The 12716-nt window shown below is 37.4% G+C and overlaps 1 protein-coding gene and 1 long non-coding RNA gene across 2 annotated transcripts in view; both read right to left on the bottom strand.

Moving 5' to 3' along the window:
* Positions 1-12716, bottom strand: part of LOC134224630 (leucine-rich repeat-containing protein 24) — an 820149-nt gene that overhangs the window by 31983 nt on the left and 775450 nt on the right. The gene's annotated exons all lie outside the window — the stretch shown is intronic.
* Positions 814-2935, bottom strand: LOC134208304 (uncharacterized). Its single transcript, XR_009978606.1, has 4 exons — positions 2800-2935; positions 2461-2733; positions 1159-1632; positions 814-995 (listed from the first exon to the last, which is right to left on the bottom strand). It is a non-coding gene; the product is annotated as an uncharacterized LOC134208304 (long non-coding RNA).

The raw sequence follows: 12716 nt of genomic DNA, 5'->3' as shown, positions 1-12716 counted from the left end.
AATGGTGTTGTAACAATAAAATTTATGATATTTTAATGATATTTTTTATCCGGGTATTCTGCCTTGCAACAAAATGACAACTTTCGCGAACCATTTTCCAAAGCTCTCGTAGATGCGAATAAATTACTCGCGGTACAAATAGCACGTGCTAATCAACCACGTGGCGGCCGAAGTTTCAAAAATATCAAAGCTTTTCTGGAAGTACATTTTTCTTAAACGCTTTATCTGGCGCTCGTTTTTTGTTGCGGTTCAAAATCTACACATACGTTAAGTTTTATTCGCAACAATAAAATAAGCGAAAAACATACCTTCAGAAAAAAGGTACTTTGATAATTTTTGGAAATTCGGCCGCCACGTGGTTGATTGTAATATGATTTCGGAAATTTAATCGCGTACTATTGAAAAACTTTAGAGTTACTCGATCTAAAAGTGTCCCAAATTAACAGATTTATCTTCTTCTTCTTCTTCTATGGCTCTACACTCACGTAAAATACCTTCTAAAGTTTATTAGTTTACCTTATGAAAATTAGCCACAAGGAATCGGATTGGAAATCATAAGGCATTCTTATGAACCAGCATGAACTTTGGATGAACCAGGTCCATAATAAACATATATGTTTATCTAATGTTTACCTTACGATTTTCATTAAGCTACCTTATGAAATTTCATAAGTAGGATTAATGAAATTCTTACGATTCCAATATATATTTTATCCATCATTTATCTCAGCGAAAATAAAATAAAGTTGCTTTAGTGAATAAAAAGTAATTTTATATAATTATTATTTTATAAATAATCCATACAGTTTTGGACAAGGGAATCCTGCAATAAGAAACTTCGTTTTGAAATTAACATTGGTGCTTATAATTATGATTGAACTGTTGCGCTCATCGCATAAAGACTGCGGGTGTTAATGCTTAATGCCGACAACTTCATCAATAAGCTTATCAACGACGTTCCGACAGCCGTATATTTATTCACAGTTTACTGCAGGCTGTAACAGAGAAAAGAAATTGGTGAAAACACATTCATGTCCAAGGATCGTAGAAACTGCTAAGACGCATATGCGGGGATTCTTCATAAAAGGAATTTGAAAGAATGTGTGAGTAGACATGAAGTAACTAAAAAGAGATAAATAAATGAAGGAAACTACTTACTTGAGATGCGACAAATATTTGGTGTTCGATGATTATTGTCAGAAAGATTCTTTAATTGTTTCTTCGTTTCTTCGACGTATGAACATATACTTTCTTATCTGGTGGTATATGTGTTCTTACTACCACTACGCCAAGACTAATCAATCGTATCGCCAAACTTCATCCGCATTTGCGCTTCGAAACAATCAGTAATTGGTCGAGCCGATAGTATTGATTCCAATCTCCAGAAGCTAATCATTCGAAACATCTCGCATGCATTGGAGACGTTTGCTGCTGGCCTTCTTGATCGTCATGTAGACCTGCAGACAGTTTGCTCCAAGGTTCGCTCCTACCATAGCCGAAAAGGGCCACCTTTTGAGTAGTGGACTCTTTAATCTGGTTTTGTATGGCACTCAAAAAGTCCGTCTAATCGGTACCGATATCACAGTCCACATAACTTCATCACAGCAGATAGTTTCAACGTTAAGCGTGCACCTGCAATAAGATCATTAAAGTCTATTAATTCTCGGGCACTTTTTCAAAGGACGTAGGGGTAATGACGGCTTTGTTCTAGAGGCCTTGATAAGAGAAACGCGGATTGACATGTGCCGCCAATCGAACCGTCAAAAAACAGCAGCCAATCGAGCAAGAGACCTGTCAAGCAACCAAAACATCGGCTCAAATACTGAAAACGGCTAAATTCGATTTAACACCATTTATGAATGAACCAATTTTAAATGCATTTTTAATTTGTTTTGCAAATCAATGATAGATTATGAAATGCAATTGTTTTATTTGTTGGATTCGATTGTCATGTGATGTGAACACATTGAATAGCAATATGTAAAATTTTACCTGGATAAATCATTCTTCCTTTTCATATGTTGTTCTTTGATGAAGAAGATTGGCTGCAGTGTTGGCAGAGCTACATTTCCTATCCGCGTTTCTCTTATCAAGGCCTCTACTTTGTTCTATTATTGTCAGGGGTTTTTTTATGACTGATTATGCTCAAATTTGGCTCAAACATTCTTTGCATATCAAAGAATATTGTGGCCAAATTTCATAAATTTCGGTCGACAAAAACCCCCCTGCCAATAATAGAACAAAACCTGCCAAAGCAGTCTGTTCCCCTATGTGATTTTGTAAACAATGATTTTAACATCGATTTGTCCAATCTGATATCACTCACACGGAAACCATCACCACAGACAGGTAGATGGAGGCTTCGGCTAACTGTTGGTAGTGTTGACTTGCGTGGGAGTGCCATCAATAAACAAATCGACGTCCTTTTGAATAAGAATGAAAAATTTGTTATGAACTTACCTCACAGTAACGTTGAAAAACGTTAATGCCACTTCCTGATAACCATACAATCATAAGAGATTTATTTACACACTCGGCTGAAATAGACTCTACGATGCCACCGATGGTTGTTATGTTGATTAAATTTTGGCCGAACAGTTCCTGTAGGAAATACAGATTTGGCTAGCTACGAATAAATCTTTCAATTGATTGATCCAGCCATCTTGCGATATATATTCTGGAAGGCAAAATGCTTGTATGATACTAAGTTTTTCTCTATTTTTGGATTAATATCTGGAATAAGTGAGAAAGTGTACATTAACTCAAATTTAATAATAAGGAATTCTAAAGCAAACTCACCTTGTTCCAAACTGATCACCGTGACAAAAAAAACATGCTTCTTTTATCCGTCTCTGAAACTCCAGCAGGAGAACAAGCATACCACATGGCACAAATCTCCCGAATTGAGGTGAACGTGCCCCTGGAGCCGACGTTCTGATGGACCAAGAATTCTTACATCAAACTTCTCATCTTTTGAGGACTCACAGTTCAGGAGGAGGAGTATAAAGTACGTTGATGTGAGTGGACTAACTTGATGTAAAGTGATTTCCTGCAGCAAGGGGGCAGGAAGCATCAATATAGCAGCTTCCTTTCTGTGGTCTCTAAACTCCACTCGTTGGACCTGCTGAAAAAGCCGAAAAAATGTTATTGATAAGTCCATTGTTTTTTTTTTAATACGCATCCGCGGATGCACAGCACAGGGATTTGAATATCGGAGATCAACATTCTCCCAATTCTCTCAACATTTCTGGTTCAACTTCTTACCTGTATCTGATAACGAAAGGTTGTCCAAAACCGTGGCACTGCATAATTTATTTGCAAATTTGCCAAATATGGTTGACTGGGATGCAAAGAACGAAAACACCGAGTTGAAAATTTTCCTGTGGATGAACACATGAAATGACATATTGTTTCATAAGTTTACCTTATGATTTTTATTCATAATCATTTTGCATGGGATTCATAAGGCAAATGTATGCAATTAATACTAACGATTATGAATTTCATAGTAGCCTTATGGAACGATTATAAAATGAATTTTTAGTGTTTCATAAGGCATAACTTATGAGTTTCCATATTTTATTTACGGCAGTGTACATTCCAACTGGAATTTATCCTGCTTTTCAACTTTATTCTATTAGTATTTCCTCAGTTACTAATTGAAAGCTTTCTATGCCCGCCATTGCATGAGTATGTATCTTGTTTGGCAAGTACAATGGTTACACTATGCCCAGGGTGTCGAGAAAGTTTCCAACCAGAAAACATCCTAGACCGGAGCGAGAATCGAACTCGCCATCTCCGGATTGGCAATCCTATGCATTTGCTCGCAAGACTACTGGAGACCCCAAACAGATTTATACTTTTAGAAAAGTAAACCTGAAACGGCCTTCTAGTCAATTTCTGCTAGTTTTACAAGATTCCAGCAAATTTGTATCAAATTTGTATTTGAAATCTTGACTTTTTTTTGCGAAAGCTGAAAGAATTTCTGAAGAATTGTTCCAGTTTTGAATCACTTCCTAATATTATGATATTTGTATTTGAGAGTTTGAGTATTTAATGGCAATATATTTCAGGGAAGCTTCTATAAAAGGAGAAAGAAGGAGAAACTAGGATGGACTACGTAAGAAATTTCCCCGGGTGAGATCATTATTTTCTCTCGAGTCTCTATCCCTAGGGATATCAAAATGATTATTATTGCTTGACACTTCAACTTTAATAAGATGTTAAAAATTAAAGCTTTAATTTTGATCTGAATTATTTAAAATCCCACATTTGCATGCTGTCCTGCATGAATCGCCTATTATGAATAAAACACAGAAGATATGCAGCAGTATGGCATCAATGTCAAGAGGAAGTCATCGGGGTCAAACATTCTCCACCCCATTGACCTCCTTCGAACGGTCGATTCAGCCATCTCCTCCAGCTTGCAAAAGATAGTGAACATTATTTGTCGAGATGTTTTAACGAAATTGAATTTCTATTTGAAAATTGTTATCTTCCGCATTCCATCTTTGAAGACTGTACCCAGGGCGGACATCACGGTGCCGAGAGATGATGGCGGTGAAGTACCTGTTCTGTTTTCTCCTGTTGGAATTGCCTATCTGTGGATTCCGTTGCCGCTCCATGGCGTTTGACTGCTTGTTGCTTTTCCGTCCGGGTCATTCGAACGGAAGTATGGAAACGGAAGCTTCAAAGTGACGGTAACCTGTCAGAGTAAAGTCGGTATGGTAGGTCGGTAAGCTTCCTGTTGACCTCCTGCCCGAAAGACACGTGAAGGCATGGAACTCGGGGGTAGGATGTAGTTTGCGATCTGCGCCCCTTCGGTTTTGTTTGTTTCATTTATTCTTCTTCTTTACTCCCAGGCGAACAAGCCCCGAGGAATTTTTCGCTCAAAACGAGAGGCGCCTTGTGGAACAAAACAGTCGAAGGCGAGAAGGTGCAAATATTTGAATTGATTAACATGTATTTGATTGTTTCCTCTCGGAAGAACTTGAGGCAAACATCGGCACATCTGCCTACTTTTGGAATCACAAGTCTTTCATAGATGTGGTTGGGACGGGAGCAGATTGTTTCCATACTTGAAATAATTCAAGTGGGTTTCAAGAGAAATCTTGGTACGTCTACATAGGGTACGTTTGATTCCGATTCCGGATGATTTGCAACTTATCGAGCACCTCTTCAACGCTGTCAAGTCTATCTCTCGTGCTTCGATTTTCCGGTAGTTGAATCAGAATCGACGACGTGCCTGGAAACAGAATTTTATGTAGGCCACAAACATTTGTCATTGGCAAAGTAAATTGGATTCTTGGCAGGGGAATCAGAGCACGTTGCCAACATGGTTTTGTTCAATAAATAATTCCTGATAGATACGTTTCCGGATAAAAATCGCCACACCGCAGAAAAATGATAAACCCATAACCAGGCAGAAATGAGCGAGTACCTTAATTTATGACAACCCCTCCCTTTGGCCACCGCCATTAGCGAAATTAAGGAGTGCCGTTCTAGAAACATATTCTGAACAAACCATTCCGAACCGGAAGCTACCGGATAGGCCACATCATAATTCAAACAACAATGACCTAACAAGCGGAGCGCGCGAGGCAAAGCAAATGTAGGTCCGAACTTCTGGTTCTGCCTGTGTTCCAGTGCTATTGTGCAGGCCCTATGACACGGGGCAGCTTGGTGTCCTTTTTTTGCTGTCGCAGATTGCTCCAAGGCATATTTTCCGGAAAAGCACTTTGCTTTCTTGATACGATTTACGTGCTTGCCATTATTGGTACGCTGTTTTGCCTTCACAACCGGTAGTATTGGGGACAGTGGCGTGTGAAGGATTGTGTTTGCAATTGTTTAGCATAATTTAAATAATTCATTTATTTATTCAGTGAAAAATGTTGAGGAAATCTTCAAGAAGTCTGTTCAAATGAAGTGCTTATTTGGTGTATTTTTAAATCGTCAGAATAAAAAGAAAACAGAATTGACACAGACTAAATACTTAGCACCTAGCTTTAGAGAACGACCACACATTAAGTGGATGAGAAACATTAGCAGTTCTATGTGCAAAACATTAAATTGAATAGAAAGATTGAGTTTTGTTATAAGTTACAAAGTTGCAGTTGATCGGTAAAATTGGGTCCGACGATCACAAGTTAGTTCACCATAAGATCATAAGATGCACGATGCACCCAAATGCCAAATGTAAATGAACATAAACTGAAATCAGTATACACTGGGGTCTGGGCACTGGGGAATTAACGTGTTTTTTTGCAAAATTTATTGAAAAATATTTTTAACGCGATTTTTTGAAAAGGTCGGGAGAACAGTAAAAATTCGGATGTCGATGAAGTCGCGTAAAAAGGATTTGATTTGACTTATTCTTCGCGTCAAAAAACGACTTCAGTGCATAATAAATAACTGACTACAAGGATGGAGAACAGGGTATAAGCCATTTTATAGAAAGCTGACAGGAGGACCTAACACTAATATTTACATTTTACAAGGAACATTTGCGAAAATGGAATGCAGATGCAAATTTACCAAAACAAAGACCGACCCGTTCACTCAAAATTTCGATCAGCTGATCGAATCTGTCTCATCAAATGGCTTATTGGTGGTCAAGCTACTGCGGACAGTCCATGAAGTAGTTAGACAAAGGTAACGGAGAACAAAAAGGAAGGCAATCGGGTAAACCATGCAGTGCACGCTGAACTTATATCTAAACAGAACACTGAATCGACAATTTGATACAATAAACGACTCGAGGCCACATCTCTTCATCCACAGTTGCGCCCCTGGGGTCGGTTTCGAAGGCGCATCGACGACAACGTAGACTACCAGCATCATCCGGCAACACCGGAGGAATTCTACGAGCGCTGTTGGCTCGGCAGGCCAGCAACACCCTAACCATTGATAGACTAACCAAAGATTTGATCTATTTACGAAATGTCACTCGCAAGCAGTACCAACATACTAGGCTGCTAGCGCTCACACCTCGGGAATTCGGTCCGCGGATTTTTTCCCCATGCATTTTTGCATATGCGATGTTTTCGGGATTTGGGCACGGAAATTCAAAATCCCGGCCCCATTTAAAATGCATGGGGATCAAAATCCGGAGGAAAATTTTCCCGAGGTGTAAGGTGGCCTTTTGGATGCGTTGCAATCGGCTGGCAAAATCCATTCGGGCCAGAGTGGTGGACCTCAGAAATATTGATTTCTCCAACAAGATCCGCGTTCTCCCAGACTGTGCATTGTGCAAAGCCGTTCTATAAATAAGGCAAAAACAAAGGTGCTGTTTGAACGAGATGGCGCCACAACATTTAAAGTAAAATGAATTTCCTTGTATGGACAAATCATCCGTTCTCATTAACTACGCATCGCATCAATGTGAAACCTAGGTCAAAAAGCAACAGATAATTTTTAGATTTTTTGTTCCCACGACTTGTTTTACAGTTCTAAACAATAAAAGAGATTTCATTGTACCTCCATACTAAATTCTAGCTGTATACTAGGGTGGCTCAAAAAACACTTTTTCAAATTGTTTGATGGGCCGCCCTCTTATTCGGTTCTATTTGATGCCCTGATGCTCTGGACAAAATTTCAGCCAAATCGGTCAACGTTTGGGCAGTGCTAAACTCGTAGAAAGTTTATATAGAAAAATGTATGCAGAAATATCCAAAAACAGTGATTTGCAGTTAGACGGTACAATTTACGATCAAGAACCATGATACTCATTCAGTTCTTGTAGAATTAAATACAGAATGTTATGCTGAAAACCGCGAGAAGATTAGAGTTTTTTAGGAAAAGATATTAGCATTTTACTGGAGTGTTGTAGGGGTGAATTTATTTCTTTTCAAAGGTAAAAGAAACGAAATTTGCTCAAACCCCACTTCAGAGAAATGCTAATAACTTAGCCGGGCAAACTCTAATCTTCTCGCGGTTTTCTGCATAGCATTCTGTATTAAATTCTTCAAGAACTGAGTGAGTATCATAGTTCTTTATCGTAAGTTGTGACGTCCAACTGCAATTCACTGTTTTGGGATGTTTCTGCATACATTTTTGCATATAAACTTCCAACGAGTTTAGCACTGCCCAAACGTTGACCGATTTGGCTGAAATTTTGTCCAGAGCATCAGGGCATCAAATAGAACCGAATAAGAGGGCGGCCCATCAAAAAAATTGAAAAAAGTTTTTCCCATACTAATTTGAGCCACCCTACTGTATACTTTCAATTTTTTTAAGACTGTTCTCCACCTCGTGTGTGTGGAAGGAACATTGAAAGCTTACGATATCGAACAGCAGATGTCACTAGTGTATATGCAATATTACATTGATACAAACACACAGCAACACCACCTGTCGCCTGATAATGGAAATATTGCAATTATACCGTCAGGTGTAGTGGCTGTTGTTAAAATATTTAGGAAGGGCCTCAAGCGGAATTTTTGCTAGAACGCAACTGGCGATCTCCTATTGACAAAAATTCGAAAATATAAGCCTCGGCCCATTCCACCTGATCTCATTAGATAAAGGTAGCCTCACACCTCGGGAATTTGGTTCGCGGATTTTTTCCCCATGCATTTTTGCATATGCGATGTTTTCGGAATTTGGACACGGAAAATCAAAATCCCGGCCCCATTTAAAATACACGGGGCTCAAAATCCGCTGGAAAATTTTCCCGAGGTGTGAGGCAGCCTTAACAATGGCTCTAAGGGTCTGTCTCAATTGGATAATTAAACTGAAATTAAACTTAAAAGTGACATTTCAATAATTATCAAATAACCCTGCTCACAGAGCAAGATTACTTTTGACAGATATCGAATCATTTTCCATCGATGTCCTATTGGAATTGCTGGGTAGCACCAGCCATTCTTATAACGGGGTGATTTTTTAATTTTCGAACTGTCATTTTTAAGTTTAATTCTCCAAATGAGACAGACCCTAAGAGTGAAATCAGGAGTGATTCAGTTTCATTCCAAATTTTCGACCACTATTCTAGTTTGAGTCTGAAGCCAAATAAAACAAAACCGCTGGTTTCCCCAGCAGTGTTCTATTCATGTTTTTCAAATTTTCAATTAAATGAAATTATCATGTTGGCGCCAAGAAAGGCGCCGAAATTGCAAAGTGGATTGATCCGTAGATAAAATGACGCATTCATACACCAAAACAATAAGCCATTTTATGAGACAGATTCGAACAGCTGATCGAAATTTTGAGTGGACGGCTCGGTCTTTGTTTTGGTAAATTTGCATGTAAACCATCATCATTTCGTCATCATCATCATCATTTCATTTCATTTTCGCAAATGTTCCTTGTAAAATGTAAATATTAGTGTTTGGTCTCCTGTCATTTGAGCTTTCTATAAAATGGCTTATTGGAAAATATTTGAATCTCGTGATTCAATCGTGGTCCAGGGGCCATCCAGAAACCACGTGGTCATATTTTTGAAGATTTTCAACCCCCCCTCCCCCCATGTGGTCTATCGTGGTCATTTGGCAGATCCCCCTTCCCCCCCCTTTGACCACGTGGTTTTTTTTTCAAGCACAAAAATTAAAAAAAAACCTATGCAACTAAAACATATGGTTAATCCGATCAATTTTGAAGATGGACAATATCAACTGATTCAAAATCAAACTAAAACCCAGCATGGAAATTATAAATTTTTATTATTTCGAAGATTTTTATGATGTTATCATGTTGTAATGTGTATCAGGTATTAGGTTATCTAGAACTCGCATACCTTCGATGCATCAGGAGGATACCAAAAAATGCGGACTCGCGAAAATGTTATAAAAATTTCGAGAAAAATTTGTAATGGTTTAGAAATTTTCCAAAATATCCCTATATTTTTTAATTTCTTTATTGGTGATTTTTTTAAATACATAATTGCAATTTTTGCTTTTACAAGTGCTAATTTATTATTGTTTTGTGGAAAATTTTCAACTGTTTATGGAAATTTTGCATTATTTGCAGTAATTCTATATTTATTTAATACTCATACCCTGATTTCTTTATTGGCAATTTCCAATTCTATTATGGAAAATTTCTATTTTTCTCTGATAAATAATCTAGAGCTGGCTCATCTCTCAAAATTTCTAATTCTTCATTGAAATTTTATTTTGATATTGACTCGTGGAATCCAATGATGCCATACTAAACATATTTTCTCGGTCACTCTGATGTCTTTCGAATAATTTCCCAAGGAACTTCTATTCCATATCTCGAATATGCTTCAGTCAATGGTCTTTTCATAAGCGACTCATAAAAGAATGAATTTATTATAGATCAATTATCATTTTGGAGTTCGGATCATTCGATTTATCCAATTAACCAAATTATGAATGATGTATGATATAATATCCCATTAGGTCCATTGGGTTGATATGACAATTGTTATTTGTACAAGCTACTACACTGCCGTTCTACGCATAATTGTTCCATATACATAGGAAATCCCAGCAAACATGGGGCAAATATGCGTATGACGGCAGTACAGACTTTTTAGTTAAAAAAATTATGTTGAGTTTTTTAATGGAATGTCTTTACTTGTCATAAGACGAGTTTGTACCTTCCCATTTAATTCCACCACTTGATTGTACCTTGACAGATACGTATTTCGACCTCAACAGTAAGGTCGTCTTCAGTGTTTCGTACTTGACTCGACTTAGGTTATACAAAACTTTTAGGTTTTAAAAAACGTCCTGGAAGTCGTATTGTTTGAACTACTTAATCATCCAAGTCCGTGAACCCAGTGCTTCTAAGGCCCTACAAAAAGGCATAGTCATTGTGCAGCTTGATGTTGACTCAAGATAATTTTGGGTACCTTGTCTCTTAGATCTCATGTTAATGGAAATTAGGATCATATGCTTATTTCATCGGATTGGGTACATACCGATGATGAGGACATTACAAATGTCATGATTGATCACCCGAGAAGTCGTGGGCTGAACTTGAGAGCAATCACTGGCTTAACGTTCAGGATGACCCATCTTATCTGAGTGTTCAGAATGATTCAAACATTTCAACTTCATTTGCATGCTCTTAGAATCGAAATCTTCCCAAAGTTTCGGATAACTGAGTTTTCAGGGTCAGTCAAGTTTGAGCTCCCATATTTTTTTCTGTAAAACCAATATCTAGATGAACAATTTTACTGAAGAAAATGGTGGTCTAGCTCTCTTTTGTGATTTAATAGACAATCTAAAACGCTGGGCATATATGACCCATCCGTCCTGAAAGGGTTGAGATTTGTTTTGGAATTCAATTTCAATCGTTATTATAACACTATTTATTACCTAGATTGTTTTAGGAATTGGAGTGTTTTTCTGGAACAATGCCACTTTTTTTCATATCGCAGGATTCTCCTTAGTTCTAAAACCCTTTTATGAATTTTAAAAGCATTTTATTTAGAATTTCATGTAGATTTTTTTAAATGCAAGCTTCTCTATGTCATAACCTTTTTCATACGCACTACTAGAATTTTGTGCATTATTGATCGAAAAATTTAAAAATGCACCTAAATGTTCTAATTAGGTGCATTATTAAATTTTTCGATCAATTAGCCTAATTATTCAATATCATAAGAACTAGGCTTCTTAATCCTAAATAATTGCCTACATGTATTGCTTGGATGAATTTTAAATTCCAAGATCTTCCTAATTTTCAAGAATAATTATTCTGGAGTTGCAAGGGAAACCCTTCAGAATAGTTAGAAGAAATTCTTCGCACGGTAACTGGCTAAAACCCATTAGTGGGTACTATGGCACCCATTTTCGCCAAAACCGCCACTACTCATTTAATGAGTAAAACCGTTTTACTCATTAATGGGTAAATCATGTTTATGTCAACAAATGGGTATTATTTTACCCATCGTCCGGTGGTGATTTTCAGGCAAAATGGGTAAATAAATACCAATTTTCAACAATACATTTGAGTGCTGTAGTTCAGATTTAAAAAGACAATTGTAAAGTAAATAAAAAAACAGTATGAAATTCAGATTTTATTCGTAATTTACAGTTATGTTCAATAATTCATGTTGAAACATAGAGCGTGGCTATTTTTATGCTTCATTTGAAGCAAGATCATGGCAGATAGAAGAAGATCCTCCACAACCTGAAATTCAATCTCCCAAGTGCGGGGTTGTGTTTTTTATGCAATACGAAATATTATTGCATAAAAAACACAACCCCGCACTTGGGAGATTGAATTTCAGGTTGTGGAGGATCTTCTTCTATCTGCCATGATCTTGCTTCAAATGAAACATAAAAATAGCCACGCTCCGGCCGCTGGTGTCTCTAGCTGCATGCAATGATGGATTGCTTCCAAAAATTGTCCCGAGTCAGCCACATTTCGGGTCGAACTGCTGTTTCGATTCGGTTAGGCACTTGGTTAGGCAGGAATGTGGCAGGACCGAAGATTTTATTCCTCACTAGAAAATTCAATTTTGTTGGAAAGTATTATAAATATGTCTTTTACTTACGTTTAAGTGAGCTCGTAAATTTTAATTTTCCTCGCAAAAAAAAGAAAATTGGAACCGACAAGAAATTAAATGTATTTCAAATCACCTCGTTCAACACAACTATTTTTTCACCCATTAATGGGTAAATAAATGCACATTTTTCAACTCCATGTTGGTTCATAAGATGAGTATTTTTTCACCCATTTTTGCACTTTATATATTACCCCTTTTTTGACAGCTCCATATGCTATCAAAAAATGTATACTTT

This window comes from Armigeres subalbatus, chromosome 1, assembly GCF_024139115.2.
Source record: "Armigeres subalbatus isolate Guangzhou_Male chromosome 1, GZ_Asu_2, whole genome shotgun sequence".
NCBI lineage: Eukaryota > Metazoa > Arthropoda > Insecta > Diptera > Culicidae > Armigeres > Armigeres subalbatus.
This window is presented reverse-complemented; position numbering and strand designations above follow the sequence as displayed.